This window comes from Chroicocephalus ridibundus, chromosome 8 (genome assembly GCF_963924245.1).
Source record: "Chroicocephalus ridibundus chromosome 8, bChrRid1.1, whole genome shotgun sequence".
Classification (NCBI taxonomy): domain Eukaryota; kingdom Metazoa; phylum Chordata; class Aves; order Charadriiformes; family Laridae; genus Chroicocephalus; species Chroicocephalus ridibundus.
Window position 1 is genome coordinate 49399197 of NC_086291.1, and position 14962 is coordinate 49414158.

The 14962-nt window shown below is 53.3% G+C and overlaps 1 long non-coding RNA gene across 1 annotated transcript in view; it reads left to right on the forward strand.

Annotated features, from left to right (window-relative positions):
• The window catches only part of LOC134519901 (uncharacterized), a 109461-nt gene extending 106601 nt beyond the window's left edge, over positions 1-2860 (forward strand). Inside the window, exon 5 of the long non-coding RNA XR_010072326.1 lies at positions 2265-2860. This is a non-coding gene — a long non-coding RNA (uncharacterized LOC134519901). The remainder of the gene's footprint in view (positions 1-2264) is intronic.
• Positions 2861-14962: the final 12102 nt, after the last annotated feature.

Below are 14962 nucleotides of genomic sequence, written 5' to 3' on the forward strand. Positions count from 1 at the left end.
TGATGTGCTGGTGCAACTGGCTGGGGCCAGCCCTTGATGCTGAGTGTCTGAGCATCAGTGGCCGGGTAACGAGGAGCGGCTGATGGGACGTGCTGTGACCTGGCCCCCTCCCAGCCTGGGGATGTCTCTCTGCACAAATCCCCCTTCCCACGGGGCAGCCGGGTGACAATCATTGACTGGAGCTGAGCTGGGACTCGGGAGGGCTCCTGCACTGCCATTAGTGTTGCTGTTCTGATTAGGGACAGGTTTACTAAGATAGTGCGGTTTTCCTTTTTCCTTCTGAAATGTTACAGCGGTTTTTTTAGCAATATTTTCCTCTTGTATTTTCCTTTACTGCCGCATTGTGCTTCCCACTGGAGCAGGCTACCCGGGGTTATCACAGTCTGCAGGCTGCACATCCCAGCTCACGTTTACGGCAAGAACAATGTTCCCAGTGCTTCTCGTTTGTACTCCTGAACAGCCAGGCTGGCTCTGCTCAGCGTCTCCCAGCCAGCTCTGGAGGAACAGGTGACAGAGAGAGGCAACCTGGTTCCTGCGCCGGGGGTCACCAAAGAGCTCTGCACTGGGGCTGGGGGAGCAGAGCCGAGCCAGCAGCAATGGGGCTGAAGGTTTGCTTCAGCGCAGAGGAGACCCATTGCCACTCTGCTTTGGTCCCATGGGGCTCCTCTGCCCTTCGCCCCCAACCTGCCCGTGCTCAGGGGCTCTGGAGGGGTGGAAAGGTTGGCTTCACCAGCTGCTCCCCATTGCTGCTGCTGCACTCGCAGCACAGAGCTCGGGGGTCTGTGCTGGTGCCGGACAGCCCTGCTTTTGGGGGAGGAAAACGGGATGCAAGATAATGCAGAACAGCCTCGGTGATAAGGACCTGTGAAAGGAGGGAGGCGATGTGAGTACAAGCTGACACGTACAAATACGGGGACCGGTCCTGTTCTTTAGAGCGTCTTCTCCTTGGGGACAGGCTGGCATGGCAGCACCCGCCTAGGGAATGCTGCGGGAAGAGGGTCTGGCCCAGTGATGGAGTGTGGCCGCGAAGTTTTCCACAACCAGTTCCTCCCTTTGGAGTCTCCCGAAGCAGGCAGGGCCCCTCCCCTCCAGGTATCAATTAACGGGAAATATTTTCAAGTGATTAAAGAATTTAAACAGCTTAATTATTTCCAAAAAGAGAAAAAAAAGAATTAAAATGGTTTCTGTGGGTACATTTAAAATACAATTAATAATTTATCAGACAATTTTCACTCAACAATGAGGAATTAGGAGGCTTGAAACCTCCAAAATTTTATCTGCAAGGGAAAATGCTTATATTATTTATTTTCCTTCCCGTGGCTTGTGCCGGGGGCCAGCCCCATGTACCTGTGCACATTTCCCAGGGGCTCCAGGAGCGGCACTGGGGGGCTGACCGAGGCGTGGGTGCTGCTGCAGGTGTGGAGGGTGCTGCTGGGCAGGGTCCACCTGGGCATCTCCTCACCAGCCTCCCACACGTCCTGCAAGAGCTCCAGATGGGCGGCCTCGACCCGTCCGTGTGCCGCTGGGGACCTCCTGGCCCGAGAAAGGGTCTGTCCCTCCCTGCGCACCTTGGCACGGGGCTGGGTTTGCAGCGGGGGCTTGGACCAGGGCTCTCGGGGGAGGAGGATGCCAGGAGGAGCAGCAAAGTGGCAGGAGCCCAGCCCCAAGATGGAATTAACCCCTAGAGAATATGGCAAAGTTGGAAAACGAAAGAGAAGCCAGCTGGAGTTCATCACCCACCCCCCTGCAAAAATCTGCGTATCCATAAATAACGGCAGGGGCACATGAACTGCTGTGAAGAATCCTTCATCTGTGGAAATATGCCTCGTTTTACAGAAAAAAACAAATATAGTGGATTGAAAATAAATGGCATTATTAGCAGAAAGGGAGTCCCTAATTAACCAGATATAGTCCATTACTGTAGCCTTCAATTCATTAAATTGCATAATTACATAAAAACACTGTTGATGTGCTATTCAGTATATCTGGTATTGTCTTCCTAATAATTAGCTCTATAATTGTCAGTTTGACAGGGTAATTAAAAATGTTTAAAGATGTTGTGTCAGCCTTTTCTCCTTTGCTGAGCTCAGTCGGATGTCTCTGTAAGATGATTTTCTACCTGACTCGACCACAGTTTCGGTTTTGATTTATACCAACATGTTACAGGAATGACCAGACTCATGGATTACTTTGATGTTCCTGCTAGGCTAATTTTTAAAAGTAGGAGAAAAATAACCCCTGATGTCATTTTCATTTACTTCTAGGAAATCTGTGGCCCCATCCCCTGGTTCATGCTACTGGTGACCTGACTTTCATCCGAGCAGTTTTACAGACGGAGCGTTGTGAAATCTGACATTTGTAGCCCTAAATCTCGGGCCTGTTTGCTGTGTAAAACCTTTCACCCCACATGCATTTTTTATGAATGGATTGAAAAACACGAGAAATCAAACCTGCAGCTCCAAGCCGTGTCGCGGTGCGCGGAGCGGGGCAGTGCCCCTGCCCACGAGGCCGCTCCGGCATCCCAGGGGCTCTCATGCAGGGATGCTTCCAGCTGTGCCGGGCTCGGGTGCAGGCGTGATGGTGGTAAAACACTGCGGAGAAGCACCGCACCGGCGGGTCTGTGGGCCACTGGAGGGATGCAGGTGGCATGATGCCCTGGGCACGGTGCTGGGGAGCAGGATGAGAGCCTGGATGTGCTGGGGATCCCAAGACCGATCAGCTACAGCTGGAGACAGCCCAGGAACGGCACACCTGAACCTTGTGTTGGGAAGGTGCCATAAATAAGGCAGTTTCTGGAGCCCTTCATGGCAATCATTCTCGGTTCTGTTGTTTTAGGGCGGTGATTGCCACTTTGGATGGTCAAACCCCTGACTTATTTCCCTTTTCAACAAAATAAACCCGAATATTCATTGCTGAGAAGTGATAAATAAATCTGTCCTCACACCCAGGAGCTTTGCCAGCTGGGTTTTGGCTGGATGGGAGTCTGTTTGTGAAAGCTTTGAAGGATTTTTGAAAATAATCTGTTTTGAATCATTAAATGAATGAAGTGATCTGGTCTTCTGGAATAAACAGGAATCACGTGGAAGTGAAGTCTGAACTTCTTTCTTGGCAGAACAATTTCCAACACTTCTCTCTCTTTCTTGTTTTTACATTTGTATTTGTATTTATGTTTATGTTTATGTTTATTTTCGTTCTTGGGCGCTGTTGCTTGCACCACGTCTTTTCTGCTACAGCAGGCTCCGTGAAGATCACACACTAATCCAAGTACTTACGGCATTCAGCTGAAGGAGTCCCCTCCCTTCGCCCCTTCCCCTCGTAGCCAGAAGCGTGTCTCTGAGTCCAGATGGCCCCGTTCCACCACTCTCTAGCCATTAGTTTGTATTCAGTATTCATAATTGCTTCGCTAACTGAGAAACTTTACAATCTGTTGCAGGCCATTATATGCAAAACCATGCCCAAATAATTGATCCCCTGCCATCCAAATTGCAGAAGTGCTCGAGCGTTTTGTAATCTTACAGAAAAGGTTTGCATTCCGAGTATTTCGAACGTATATTAAAATACAATTGACAATGAGATAACAAGGCATAATTTTGCAGCGGCTCTGCCATTAAGCGACCACGCACCCATACCTGTGCGCTGAGGCGGTGTCCTGCTGGGAGAGTTATCTCTCCAATGCGCTATCTGGAGCTGAACCGATGCAATTTGCTCCTCTGATGTTCCACATTTGCCAGCCCCGTCTTGCCACCGCTGCGGCACGCTCGCCCAGTTGCCACGAAACCGGCAGAACGTGGAATGCTTGGGCAGGAGAAGGGGGCCCGCAGCCCTGCACCCCCCGTGCCGTGGGTTTCAGCCCGCTCTCTCGCGCACGGCTGGGAAGGCAGCTCCGTCCTGCCCTGCGATGCTGCAGCTGCCGACTTTGGGAGGGAGAAGAGGCTGCGGCACTGATGAGGGCTGAGGCTGGAGCGAGGGCGAAGTTTCGTTAGCGCACATCATGACTGCCCAAGGCCCGCCCTGGTTGGGGCGCAGGGCTAACACTGGTGGCTTCAGTCCTTGCGCGGGAGGTGAGCCACGTGTCCCCAGAAAGCGTGTGACTTCCCAGAAGATCAAAATGATGTAATCTCTGCCAAGAGTCCCGTCTTTCTGGGACAGTGCCGCATCAGAGGGCGCAGGGAGGCAGCCTGAGCCCCATCCCAGCTGCACAGCCCAGTCCCTGGGCATCCGGCGGGGCTGCGGGGACCCAGCTCCGCAGTGCGGCGCCGGCAGCTCCGCACCCCTCCATGCCGGGCAGAGGCAGCCTCCGCCACGGGCAGGGGGCTTTGCAGCACACGGGGGTCCGGTTCCAGGCTCCAGCATCTGGACTGCGCTTCTCAGGATGGGGGTCTCTGCCCAGCGGGTCCGCACAGCCCATGCCGTCATGTGGCACTGGAAAAGCTGAGTGTGCCCAGCTTTCCTCCGGTGAGCAGGTCTGCGAAGAGGCGTGTGGTGGCGGAGGGCACAGGGAGATGCAGGGTGCAGGCCAGGGAGGTTTTAGGAGAAGGGGGCAGAGAGGATGCTGCTCGCGTTATTCCAGGGGTTTTCTCTCCGGAGCTGATGAGCGCTGAGAAATGGCTGTAGCTGCAGCTGGGCTCCTCTCCTCAGGCTGCTCGAGGGTGACGGATGGTGAAGCGTGGCAGGTCTGCCGGTCCACAGCTCGCAGTGCAACAAGGCAGCATGACCCTTTCCCACGGCCATCGCCCCTGCCAAAGATTCGTTGCAGCAAGAAGTGGGATTTTCTCTGCTTTTGGGCTTTGTCGTAATGGAATCTCTGGGAGCATCACAGGCGAGTCCCGCATGGCAGGGCCTGGACACACAGGGCCGCGCTTACCTGGGAAGTCTGCTCTATGTGCTCGGATCCTCCCTTCGGAGCGGTGGGGCTGTGCGGGCTCTGCCCTGCCGAGGGCTCCTGCCACCTCTCAGCCATCCCAAATGCGGTGGTTGTGAGCGCCGGGGGAAGGGCCTTGGTGGACAACAGAGTCGCCCCGCCATGGCCGTGGCAGGAGGTCCGTGCAGGAGCGGTGTCGGCACAGCTGGCCCCGGCAGCGCTGACACCCGGGTTCAGAACACCGTGTTTACAACGAGTGATTCGTGTGGAACGAATCCTTAGGACGTGAAGGCAGCGAATGCGACATAAAGCCTTATAAAGGTTTCCAAACGGAGATCCTGCAAGGTCTCCTGTAGGATGATAGATCTCTCCTTAAGTCGTAGGAGGAAAGGCTCCTACAAAGAGTAATAAATTCATAAATTCCTCTAGTCACTGGGGTTATTTCCCACAAAAGAATTTATTGCATGGCATACATTTCTCTGCTCACAATAATGAGATCTGGGCTCCAACACGTGACATTTATGACTGGCATTATTAAAAAAAAAAGAAAAGACAAGACATACAGTCTTTGAGTAAAATATGTGGGACAAATCTCCAGTTCACATATACAGTATATTTACACTCCAGAACAGGGCAGGCTGGGTTGGGTTTCAACTAGGGAACCAGAAATATTTTTGCAAATGCTTTCTTGGGGAAACGAGCCGCAATGGGAGCACAGACCCTGGGCGCTCTCCTGTCTGCTGCAATCCCTGCCACCACCTGAGGTTTCGAAGGTTTCCTGGGCTCAGCCATGCCACCAGCCGATGTGCAGGTCATACGTGTAGATGCTCAGTCCCCTGTGCCGTATGCATGTCCTCTGGGGCGTCCTCCCTTCAGAGCGATGCGGACGCCACCGAGCTCTGTTTGGGACTAGAGGCAGAGACAACAGTTGCCTCCTTGCTCCAGCGCTCCCATCTTGGTCCCTCCAGCCCGGCAGTCCCCCGAGGCGCAGACTCCGAGAGTCCCTGCAGAAGGACTGGCAGCTCAGTACAGGAAGGCACGGGGCATCCCTGGCTTCTTCCAGGCCAGCAGAATGGCTGACCTGATAAGGAGGGCGTTAAATCTCTGACATGCTAAGACCATAGCCCAGCGCACCTCTGTTGCTGGAGGAGAAGCCCCTTGTGCTCTGCACTCCAGAGCTCCCCATGCATCTCCCTGACATCACACGGAAGGGCACTTTGAGCTGCTCTTTGCCTAATGGGGTAGTTTGGATGTTACAGCCTAAAATTAAAGAGCTCATTAATTACTATGCTGCAAGCCAGGCTCTCTTTAAGCCTGTTCTTCATCATGATTAATGAGGCAGCACCATCTCCTTCCCCCTTTATGCAATCTCCTGTGCTGCCAGACTGGGATCCACAGTCCTGCCTCCTGCTGGTCCTCTCCTCCCTGCTTGGCAGTGGGGGCACGAGCAGAGTTTGGGGCTGAGCATTGCCCCAAACTGCTCACGCTTCCAGAGCTTGGGTTGCTCCTTGCCCGTGCCAGTGCCCTTTGATCCTCCCACCTGACATTTGCTTCCTGCTGGAAAATACCCCTGCAGTCTGCCCTGGCCGGGACTGAGGGACAGGCACCCTCCTGGCAGTGCACATGGGGCGACCAGACAGCCCCCAGGTGCGCGCTGGCTCCCGTGCCTGGCTGGGATGGAGCAGGTCTCAGCCTGCTGGTGCCGACATATTTTCTTGGCTCCATCTCATCTGGGACTCACGTGCAGCTCATTTCCCTGCGGCAATTGGTGCTTGTCACTAGGGCACGAGTGTCCAGTCACTTGTGCAGGAGAGTTCTACCCGCCTCGCTTCTCCTGGTGACACAGTGCTGGCATGGCTTGGTAGCATGGGGAATAACTGCAGCCTGCCATGGAGCTGGAATTCCCCTCCTGCCATCGCAGTGCCGGAATTCCCCTCCTGCCATCACAGTGCCTGTTCCCGAGGTTTCCCAGTTCTGCAGAAAAAGGCAGTGGCAGAAGATGGGCATGCCTGTCTGCAGGATGGTCACTTACTACCTGGGAGTTTCCAGTTAGATTTGTCTGCAGAAAGAAAGCAAAGACATTACCGCGCAACGGGGCTTGTTATGCAGCTTAAACCTTGGGTAGTGTTTTTTCAATAAAATAGATGAAAACAATATCGGTGGCAGCAGCATGCACAGCGCAGCGCAGCTGCAGGAGCCCAGCCTGGATTATGCAGATGTGTCTGTTGGAGAAAGAAACCAGCCTACCTTTGTGCCTTGTAATAAAACTTTACACTTGCTCAGTGCATTTTAATTAACTCTCTCTGCCCCTCCTGCCTGTGGGAGGCATCCAAACCCTCTGCGTGGTGCTGGCAGGCTCCTGGCTTTTCGCAGCCTGCAGCAGCTGCATCAAATGCTTTTAGAACTACGAGTGCAAAACATCTGCCGTATCCCCTCTCTGCCGTGCACCCTGCGCCAGGGAAGGTGCCTGCCCAGCTGCAGGGCTGCCGCCACGGGAAACTGTCCCGACAGCGGCAGAGGGCCAGGAGAGCATCCCCGCCTGGGAAAATAGCTGGGAAAATACCAGAGGAATTGCCCTTTGTGAGCAGGTTGCCCAGCAGCGTGTGGGAAAGGTCATGCAGGAATAAAACCTGGCTTATGGGAGAAGGTTGAAGTTTGACCCCGGCTCTGCTCGGGTGGAGGATGCAACTGCCCGTTTTTGAGCTGGGGGAAGGGGAAACAAGAAGCTGGCAGAGCACGTGGTTACCCTCATGTGCGACACGGGCTGCCCCCTCTCAGCTTCCACTGAGTGCAAAAGATGTGACCCTAATCCCACGGGACACGCCAGAAATTGTCTGCATACGCAATTGCCAAATGTGCTTTCTGTGTTAATCTCGTAAATTTATGTACCTTGGTTACGTGGACCTCGATAATGTCAGGAAAAAAACCTGGGAATTGTACTGCAAAGTTGTTAGCAGGATAAATGCATCTAATAGTACAGGATTTATCAAATGCAGTGATGGAAATGCAGTGATGAAGCCTCTCCAAGAGCACTTCGGCTCGCAGAGGTAACACCTCCTCGGGGAGCACCGCATGCTCCGCTTGCATTCAGGAGGGAGATGTTCTTGGGTGTTAATCCTCTGATGACAAGGCTGTCAATAATTGATACTTCAAGTATAGCTTTTATACAAAGCTAGAGGTCTTCTGGAAGCCTTGAGATTAGCAGAATGATTGAATAATTGATATTACATGTTTTATATGATTTTGAAAAATTCACAGTGTGTGTTGTCTGGGGAGGAGTCCAATTAAGGTTGCAATTCAGCCAACCCACCTCCCTCCTTGTTCTCCACCTCCTAAATCTGGGAGGCAGGCAGGTACAGAGGGAACACACAAATCATTTGCATTGCAGAAAGAGTGAACTTAATGACAACACTTAATTTGCATTTTTACTGAGCAGAATGGAGGTAGGGCGAGAAACAAGGTAAACATCCCCTCAGATGTGTACTCTCGCATGTGTGCCAGGTAACTAGACCGCAGTGTGATGTGCTTTCCTACAGTGGGGCAGGGGGTTCCTGGAGAGAGTCCCCCCCCTACACACATCCAGGGAGACGTGATCCTGCTGTGCAGATGGTGGGAGGCTGCACTCCAGACCAGGCTTTGAGGATGGGATCACCATCCGAACAGGGCTGTTAAAGGACGAGGGTGCACCCTGAGAGCCGTGTCTCTGCACCCACGCTGGAAAAGAGAGGTCTGCTGCACCCGCGCCAGCCGCTGCAGCGCTCTGCGCGCCGGGGGGGAGCCCAGGGGTCAGCATCGGCCACTCCGGCAACGCACATTGCTGTTCCTTCCTTCTCGTGCTTCTGATCCTGGTATCAACAGCTTGATCCTTGAGTTCAGCTCAGCAAACAAGAGAAGCGTGATGTACTCTTCTCTCTTGCTTTGTGACGTGCAGGGTCTCTGCGTGAGCGCCGGGGCTGGCGCTGCTGGGGATGGACGGGGCACTCGCTCAGCACCCGCCTGCCCACGCTCCTCCCGGGCTCGTGGACTGGGACGCGTGGGCTCTGCCCAGGCGCCGAGGCTGTCCAAGATATTGTCAAAAGCCACGTGCGCCAGAGGACATACGCTTTGCAGGACCATGCCGATCCCCTTGTTGGGGGTAGGGCGCCCCAAAAGCCTCGTCAGCCCTCCCAGGGAATTCCCTGTTCCAAGGGTGCTGGGGACCGCTGGCATCGCGGGAACGCTTCCTCCGGAGTCGGAGAGGCCGGAGCTGCCTGGTGTCTGCAGAGTCACAGTGCCAGGGTTTGGAGGTGGCAGCCCAGGACGGTGCCGCCGGGGCAGGGAGGGTGGGCTGCTCTGAGGTGACCTGCAGAGCATCCCAGGGCAGAGCCCAGGCGGCACCAGCCCCCGCAGCCCCTGGAGCCCCCCCAGCCCTGGGCGCAGCTGCAGCGCCTTTGAAGAGGGGGAGCCCAGAGCACTGTTACTATAGTTACTGCAGGGCTGAGGGTAACAGGCAGAGAGATATTTAAAAATTGATTGTTCTAGCAACAGCTCATCCTTGTTTGGCAACATCAGGCACATGATGTCAGCTTGCTGAGCCGAGGCCCCTCAGCCACTGACAATCCCTTCTCCAAGAAGCGCTGGTGTACGGGGAATGCCGGGCTCCTTAGGGTTGTGCACAAGAGCCGCGAGCTGCTGTCAGCAGGGGGATGCAGGAGGGTGCTGTTGAGGCTGGATGGGTGGAAGCTGCAGCTCTGAGCCTGGTGTGGAGACGGTGACCTCTGCCAGCTGGTGCATGAGGAAAGGGCTTTTTTGATCCTCTCTCAATGGGTCACCAGCTCTGAGTCTGAACAGATGCTCCGGCAGGCTCTCATGGCTTTGCAAGGCAGCTGCCTCCTTGCAGATGTGGTCTCACCCTTTGCTCAGTCCCTGCGGGACCCTGGACAGAAGAGGAGAGCAGGGGACAGAGAGTTGGGCTGGGATGGGGTGGCTGGAGCTCCAGGAGCTGCCTGCCCAGCCGGGACCCATCCTGCGAGACTTCGAAGGAGAGGGACATGCAGCTGGCAGGGGCCTCTGGTCGGCTCCTCTCCCTGGTGGGCAGGTGACGTGCTGCCTCCCTGCGCCCCACGGACCCAGCAGTGCCCCGTGTCTGTGTCCACCTGGTGGCAGAGCCAGCAGTGCCCCATGTCCACTTGGTGGCAGAGCCAGCGGTCCCCCGTGTCTGCCTAATCATGGCTCTGCCTGGGATGCTAAAGCAGCATCTCAGGGGATTCTGCTGGCTGGGGCTTGCAGTCGCCAGGAGCGGCTGTGGAGGCTCAGGAGGCAAATGCATGCCACATGGCCCCATGAGGATGCCACCTCATGCACGGCATGGCCGACTCCCTGCCCACCGGGTCGGGGCCCAGCAGGGACCTCCACTTAAACGTCCCTGTGGAGGGGATGCTTCAGCAGCCACGAGTAATTTAGCAGCACAGGGGATGCTTAAGAGCAATTCGGAACTGTTTGTAGGGCAGGAAAAGCCTGGCTGAAAGAACAACAAATATTGGATTTGTTTTGTGTAGAGAAAATGGCTGCCACAGTGTCAGGACATTGTGTAGAAAGTGTTTTCATTCCTTGTAAATTAGCCCAAGGGCTTGTCCTCCTCCTGTACTCTTCCTGCAGAGCTCCGGGCTGGTTTTATTCACAGCACTGAGCGCTGTTGCTAGGTGCCAGAGAAAAGCACGAGTGTTTTGTGTGTTTTCTTTTTCAGACACCAAAACTGAAAGCTGACCATGTAGGGTGACCTCTGGGTAGGTGTCACCTGGAAACAAATAGCTTTCACCAGGCAGATTCAGAGTTAATTTCCTCCACGTTATGTGGCAGTGTCGCTGCCTTGGTCTGGGATGAAAAAAAAGAAACGGCGTTTCTGTCTCTCTCTCTTCCTCACTGTTTCGCTCAGGTGCTATCCGCCATCCCACACAAGGACAGCGTTCAACCAGAAAGTCTTTGGGCTGTCTGGACAAGCAAGGCTCAGAGTAACCTCAGGAGGTATCATGCCAAAGGGGAGCTTTAGCAAAAGCAGAGGTGAAAGGGGAGATGTGCTTTGCCCACCCTGGCTCACCCTGCCCGCAGTGAGGGGTGGGTAGCACCCCTCCGCAGGGAGAATTTGGGTCTATCCTGGAGCAGCTCTTGTGCTTCACCTGGCTTGTGCCCATTCCACAGGCTTCACTGGGGCAGGTGGTGCTGCTCTTGTCCTAATCATTGGCCTCACCGCTGTGCTCTCCCTACCCCTCCTAAGACCAGTGACCAATTGGTTGTGAGGGGATGTGGTTTTGGTTTTTTTTCCCCCTTTCTTCCTTCCATAAGAAGAGATAAAAGGCAGGGCAGGAGGCACCAGGCTTAGGTGGTGCTGGTGATCAGCTGGTGCACGTGGAGAGGAGGTGGCTGTGAGAAGACTGTCCTGCTAGAGCCAGGAGAAGATGTGGAAACATCCAGCAGCAGGGATGGACCCACCACCACTCTTCTCAGATGCGTGAGTCACAGGGAGCCCTGGAGAAGAGAAACGTTTTGATCATTTGCATTTTATGCGTGAGGAGGTTAATTACAATGATGGTAAAGACAGTCATTGGTATGACAATTTGATTAGAAGGGAACTTTGATTCTCAAAGAGATCTAGCTAGGGGCAACGTCTCTCTCTGAAGCAGCAGTTTTTTATCCCAAAGGCTGCAGTAGCCTGTTGTGGGGGGACCGGGGAGAGCTTTGGTATGATTTCATGCACCAGTTGGAATATCTTTATCTGAGTCACTGCCTGTGCTTATAAATCCCTGACTGTGAGCAGGGGTGATAAGATCTTGAGGCATCCCTGTCTGTGCCGTAAAGAATCAGGAAAGATACATTAACAAAGTTATTTAATTGCTATGCATCAGTGCCAGGAGCTTGGGTAATAAACAAGAAGATTCAGAATTGCTCATTTATGAGAGCCAATTTGAGCTATTTGTTGTTGCCGAGACCTGCTGGGAAAGTTAACTGGAAAGTTAACATTGGAAAACCTACAACCAGAAAAGCGTCGGGTTATACCTCCCTGGGAAAGACTGGTGGGCAAAGGTGGTGGAAGGTCAGTCCCCATCATAAACGGCACTTCAGCAGCCAGTGATCTCAGGCAAGATGGATGTCCTGGTGTGCTGAGCGTGGGGTGGGATGGCGGTGGCCGTTTGGCGTGAAAAACGGAATGTGTGACAGAGCAGGAGGATCAGCTCCATGAGAATCTACAGAAAAGACCAGGTTCGCCTGGGATGTTTTGCTCGGAGTGATGTGTGCTGGAGGTCCCACGCTACCAGAACCAAAATGGCCTTGACATTTCCAAAAACCATACATGATAGATGCAGCTCCTGAGCCAGTGAACTAAGAATTCTGTGTTAGCCCTTGTTTGGACAGAGAGGGACTGGTCACTGAACTGAACCTTTGAGGTAGCTTTGGTGCAGGGGGTTGTGACCCAACTATGTTTCTTATGTACAAACACAGCAAAATCCAAATCAATATACAGATGTACACAGTGTTTTAAAAAGGCTAATTTCACAAAGTTGAAAATAACTTATGAAGCATATCATTTGGGAGCAAGGATTTTAGGAGAAAGATGTAAACGAGTGAAAGAAAAGAGCTGAAGATAACGAATGTAAATGAAAAGCCAAGTCTTACAGGCTGTTGATGCAGGAAGGAGACAGCTTTGCTGGGAACCGGTGACCCTGCAAGGGAGGAAGGGATGCTTCCACCTGGGCTGGAAGGGCTAACGCCTTTCATGGATGCAGTAGAGAATACTTAGAAGTCAGAGGTTATCTCCTACTGGTGTGGCTGGAGCAACGTGCCCGGTTCTACTAGCTGTGCAAAGGTGGAAGCTGACATGCAAGAGAAGAGTTAGGAAGAGCTGTGAGATGATTACAAAGAATGAAATCATGCTGTAAGGTAAGAGCCTGCAGGAGAGCGATCTCTTATTTTCTATCAGAGGCAGGCTGCGGAAGCAACTAACTTCTGCCCAGAAGTACTTACGTAGGGAGTGGGGCTCTGATGGCAGACAGCTCTTGTCTGGCAGACAAAGGTCTGTCTAACTAGATGCAGCTGAAGACAGACAAGTTCAGATTAGAAAGAAGCTACACAATGGAAACTGAGTGTAATTAAGCACCGGAGCAACGCACCTAAGTTCTCTTCCTCGCTAGAAATACTGCAGTGAAGATCAAATGTTTTCTTTCTAAAAGGACTTGGGGTTGTTCAAACCGGAATTAATCCAGACCAGTCTGATGGCCTGTGCTTAGCACAGGGTCAGGCTGGGTGATCATCAGGTCTCTCCTGGCCTTATTACCCACAAATGGATACGCAGATAGGGTACAGATGGCTCTCTAAAAAGTCTGTTTGGCCGAGCCTGGGCACAGGGGAAGCCCTACTCTGGAGTAGGGCTGTGTCAGGACACAATGGCTTGGGGACCACAGCAGAGAGCTGCTCCAGCCCTGGTGGGCTGCTTAGCAGGGATGGAGAGGGCTGTGGGGGAGCAGGCAGGGCAGAAGACACCAGAAGGCCAAAGCCAGATGCGGGGGGTTTTAAGCAGTGCAGAGAGGGGGAGAGCAGCGGGCTCTGCCCGTGCAGCCTGGCTGGGGTGGTGCAGGGTGTGTGCTCTGGGGGGATGCAGGGGGGCATCCTGCCTGGCTGTGGGTCCCTGTGGGGAAGGCAGCTCTTCCTCGGGGGAAAACGTGCCCTCGAAGAGCTCCTTCTGGAGAGGAGTCTCGCTTTGCTTCAGACAGTATGCCTTGTTGATTTTTTTCAACTTCTTTGACAACTCCTTTTTAAGGGAAGAAACTAAAGTGCCAACGCTCTGACCTGCTCACTGAGCTCTAGACCTGTGCAGGTGAATCACCCTTTCCTTTACCTTTGAGTGCCCAGGAGGACTTTCCCCAGCTGTTTCCAGGGCAGCTGATTGGTGCATTTCACTTTGCATTTAAGTATTGTTATCTGTGTTTGTCATGCCCATGGCAGTCTCCCCCAGTTTTTAGTAGCTGTCAGTTTAAGTTATAGCTGCCTGGAATGGATTATATAGAGTCTTATTTGCATGGAAGAAATATTTGAATACATCAACATGCCTTGAATGCTTAAGATTTAAACCACATGAGTACGCAGGCTCAATGTATGGGAATAAGGAGGAATGCAAGCAGTGTTACTGCCACGCAGCTCTTCCCGTCGCGTTCAGCAGAGTCGAGCCTTGGGGACTTCTGAATAGAAGGTTCCCACGTGTGCGTCTGCTGCCTCTTGCCCTCTCCTTAGGACCGCTGGAGCTCCGAGCATCCCATCGGCTCCTCTTGCTGTGGCAGGTCCCAGCAGAGGAAACACAGGGGGTTTTCTCTAATGCAGTAGGAAGCAGAGCCCAGGTTTGCAAGAGGGGGATGCTGGAGAAGAGGCTCTCCTGCCAATAGCTGCGCTTCTCTGGTGGCTTGTCACTCTCCTATGTTGTGCCTTGCTCCCTGAAAGCCCTGCAGGCTCTTAAGTCTCCCTGTCCTGGCAGTCCCTTGATGCATCAGAAAGACCATGAAAGACAATGACTGTTTCAGTGTTGGTCTTAATCTTTGGGAAGCAGTACTTTCCTGTTCCTGTGATTCCTCTTCTTCCCGTGGTCATGCAGTGTAAATAAATCACACCCCGGCCTTGTCCTCTGGGTTGGGACATGCCTTGACCCAGGATTCCCTGGTCTTGGCACCGTGAGGCTGAGCTCTCTCCAGCAGCCTGTGGAGAGCTGGGTTTGCACTTGGTGGGTGTCCACATAGCTAGTGCTTCCCAGGGACCGGTCAAGCCCCTTCTCCTTGTTTCTGACAGTCTCTTTTGATAGTTCTCTTGTTCGTCTTTGTCAGCACTCGTACATCTTTGTCAGCACTTGTACCTTCTGCCTTTTCACTCGCGTTGGACAATACTCGCCTTGCTTTGCAGAAACCCTTCAGACAGAGGCTCAGTACCAGCCTGTGGCCCTGTCCTCCGAATCTGCGCACCCTGTGCACACTGCTTCTCTTGCTTTGGCAGGAGCAGAGGCAGTGAGGCTTCCAGGGCCGTTAAACAAATTTGCCACTACTCTAGAGCCTTGCTTAGTTCTTTGTGTGTTTTCCTTCTCTGTAC